General features: G+C 34.5%; 1 long non-coding RNA gene across 1 annotated transcript; it reads right to left on the bottom strand.

Moving 5' to 3' along the window:
* Positions 1 to 485: 485 nt before the first annotated feature.
* On the bottom strand, positions 486 to 3,008 carry LOC306983929. Its single transcript, XR_013794455.1, has 3 exons — positions 2,884 to 3,008; positions 2,388 to 2,477; positions 486 to 1,500 (listed from the first exon to the last, which is right to left on the bottom strand). It is a non-coding gene; the product is annotated as an uncharacterized lncRNA (long non-coding RNA).
* Between the last annotated feature and the right edge of the window lie 1,025 nt (positions 3,009 to 4,033).

Genomic DNA, 4,033 nt, shown 5'->3' on the forward strand with positions numbered 1-4,033 from the left:
TCATTATCAAATATTTCCTGGACTACTTTCTTTTGTGGAGTAAACTTGGTGCCTGGAACATTTATGAAACCTTATTGTAAAGTGGTAGCCCAGCTAACACAAATACGTGACTGTTACGTAGCTGCAACGTAATCTGGTGACCAAACTTTCGTCGTGGCGACGTAACTAGTTACGTTGTGGCAACCGGAAAAGTGAAATTCCTGGATCCGTTGCCACGACGTAACTTCGTAACGTTGTCAGTAAGTAACGGCGACGTCGTGGCAACGTTGTGGATCGACAGTCGTGTGTTGGTAACCAGTTGGTCATTTTAGTTTTTAATAATATGGGCGGACAGGCAGTGGTCTAATTTAACTTGTCCTCATTTGCCCAAAACTATTTTATTTACTTTTTCAATTACATATCAAAGATACAGACTCAAAATTTGGTTAATTCAGTTCATTTACTATAGAACAAAGCACAAACAGCAAAAACAGTATGCAAACAGGTTATACATTTAAATGAACAAGGTTTTCCCCAAAAGCTTGAACATCGAACTACTCCTATATGTCTTCATTTTGGTGGCCCTAATAACAAAGATAAAATAAGAAAAGAAAAGTGAACAGTTGAGTGTTTTCCCATTTAACATTTAAATACACAAAGCAATTAGCACTGAAAGATAAAATCTGTATAAGCAGACATTTTTAAAATTGCTCATATATTTTTCTAAACATTGTCACAAAGTTATGTTGTAGCAAGTGCATTATTTCTTTTTAAAATAATTTGATAAATTCATGACTATATTCTATAAAACCTTCAATTTTTTTTTTTTTACATTTAATAATACATATTTTGTTTTTCTTCTTCTGAAGTCGTGATTTTATTTTATTTTTACTGGGAAACTAGTAGGCCTAGTATTTATGATTATTCCTGAAGGCAGCATTAAACCCCCAAAATGTCAGTTGGTGGTGCAACTGTCTGAACAAATGAACAAACTAAGAAAGCTATTTAAAATGGTGTCTTAATAATAAAAAATTAAAAACTATGGCATCATTTTAGGTTTGAAGCCTTTCATATAATTGTTTATTATAAATATCAGTAGTTTTAAGCTGTTGAGATAATTGAGAAACTTTTGTCCAGCAATTTGTATATTCTCAAATGTTATTATGAATTTACAAGGTAATAACAGTATAACATGATAAAGCATCATCCAGAGGAGCCTAACGGATCTCTTTGAGATGGCAGAGTGAAGAGGTTTGTAGAGCTCTCTCGAATACTAATAAAAACTGCTAATTTCAAGTATGGGTAGGTTGGTGGTACACTTTCCATGTCCGTGGTACAACTACAATACATAATATTTTTGTTGTACCGCCTGACATAAAACCGTAAATTAATTTAAACACTTTAAAATGTTATTTAACATCTGAAAATTGTTTAAACACATTGTCTTCAAGAGTGTTGATGTCATTAGAAGTCTTCCCAAGTGAGGCTGGATCCTGGAGCTGCTGTAATATGCTGAGCATCCTGAGATAGAAACAAGAAGACAACAGGAGAAAGATTAACATAGCTGCTGTTCTTATTATTTCAGGCAAAAGATGGTCATGTGCACTTTTTACTATTTCATCACATAATGCAAGATTATGAGAGGTGTTAATAAAAAGAGAGGTGTATTTAATCTAGATTTAAATTAGGATTGTGTTTCTGGGCCCCAAACATTATCAGGAAGGTTATTCTAGAGTTATTCCCTTACATTCTATTGAATTAATAGGAAATTATCTGATTTTAATGAGAAAACATGACCTAACGAGTCAGCATTTTAATATTTGAATACTATACATTCTTATCAATGTTGAAAACAGTTGTGCTGATTAATATTTTTGTGTAAATCAGTGTAACGGTTTAATCCATTTTCTTTTCTCTCACTCCAGGATTCGTTGTTAAATAGACCCAACATATATAAACAGTAGTTTACAATACTGTTCAAAAGTTTGGGTTCAATGGAATAAAAATAAATAATATTTTTATTCAGCAAGGATGCATTAAATTGAACAGAAGAGAGAGTAAAGATATCTGTTTCAAATAAATGCTGTTTTTTTTCTCTTTCATTCATCAAATAACCCTGAAAAACAAAAATATGAAGCAGCACAACTGTTTTCAACACTGATAATAATCATAAATATTGAATCTATGTTTTTAGTTTTACTTATTCATTTAATATTGCTCATACAGTGTCACTTAGGTTTGAATGTCAAAACTTTCTTAAAATAAATTAAACAGGTAAAAGTGAATGTAAATATGAGAATTAAAAAAATAAGAAAATAACAGATGCATGGTGATATACAGTAACGTTAGGTGACAAAATATTGTAAGAAAATGTATATGAAGTTATTTAATGAGCTTCCTCGCTTCACCTGTTTCCCACTTCTCTGGCAGGAGCTTTCTTCAGAAATGTTGAAGTCGTGGAGCTTCTCCTCTGTTGTAGAAGGATTATTTTGTTGCTGCTGAAATCACAGAACTATTTTGATCAATATGTGTTAACCATTGAGCTAGTTTTCACACTCCATGTAAGTGACGTCATCGAGTATGCTTACAGTATGTTAAATACATACGTTTATGTTAAATAAATTAGCTCACTTCCAAACTAACCTTTTTTACAAAACTATCAAAACCTCTCATCTACCCATAAGATGTGATTAAAAGCCTAAACTTGAATATCAAAAGCTCAAGCTATAAAGTTAGCATAACGTTACTCTTCTGAAAACGGTTGAGATGCTAACGAACTTTTTCCGAAGACACTAAACCATTTCTATAAAGCAAATATTCAACAGAAGCGTGTCAATTACAAGTAAGAGAAGTGTCAAGAACAGTTGTGTGTATTATTTGGGTGATTTTATAGACTAAACTCACCTGAAAGCAGTGAAAACAACAGCGAGAGAGGGAGTTCTGCTGCTTTGTCAGTTGCAGTCAGTGGGGCGGTACCGTGCCGTTTCCATGGCAACTCATCTCCGCTCCAGTGTTTGTTTGAGGGCGACTCGAAGGTTCACGCGCACACCCATTCAAACGCGTCAAAGCCACGCAACATAAACATAAACATCTAGAATTATTACCTTACATGAATAAAATAAACGTCTTTCAAACGTACGGAATAGGCCTACTAAACAAACAATTGAAACAAATAACATTTCATAGAAATGCAGTCTGATAAAATGGTAATGAAATTACGGGCCCGCGACGTTGCAGTTCCGTTGCCAGTAAGTCATGAAATCACCAAGTTATTACGAATAGAGTACGTATCTGCAACGTTGTTGGTTATCTTGTAACCTTAGGAGAACGTACTGACGACGTTGTCAGTTGGTAATTTGATGGTAATGATATTACGGGCCCGCGACGTTGCAGTTCCGTTGCCAGTAAGTCATGAAATCACCAAGTTATTACGAATAGAGTACGTATCTGCAACGTTGTTGGTTATCTTGTAACCTTAGGAGAACGTACTGACGACGTTGTCAGTTGGTAATTTCATGGTAATGAAATTACAGACATGCGACGTCGAGATTACGTTGTCAATTGGTAAGTCATGAAATTACCAAAAAGTACGAATAAATTACGTAACTGGTACGTAATGTGTTAGCTGGGAGCAATGTAAACAAACAGAATTACTAGTAGAAACCTTAAGATCTTTAAGCTAAAATACGTTTATAACGCCCTCAAAACCGTCAATTTCTTTGATATGTCATACAACAAAATAGCACTTAGATCAGTCTTATTGTTACATGTTTCACAAGTTAAGTGCACATTGAAGTAAGTTTGGTGCGCCTGGACAGCTAAAAGACTAATTTACACTAATATAAAGCTAAAATACACCCTGAGAGCAGCGCGTAATGCACTAAAATAACAGCGATCTGAATCTATTGATTATTCCTGCCCTGAGAGCAGCGCGTAATGCACTAAAATAACAGCGATCTGAATCTATTGAGTATTCCTGCCCTGAGAGCAGCGCGTAATACACTAAAATAACAGCGATCTGAATCTATTGAGTTACTCCTGCCCTGAGAGCAGC

This window comes from Phoxinus phoxinus (genome assembly GCF_949152265.1).
Source record: "Phoxinus phoxinus genome assembly, chromosome: 16".
Taxonomy (NCBI): domain Eukaryota; kingdom Metazoa; phylum Chordata; class Actinopteri; order Cypriniformes; family Leuciscidae; genus Phoxinus; species Phoxinus phoxinus.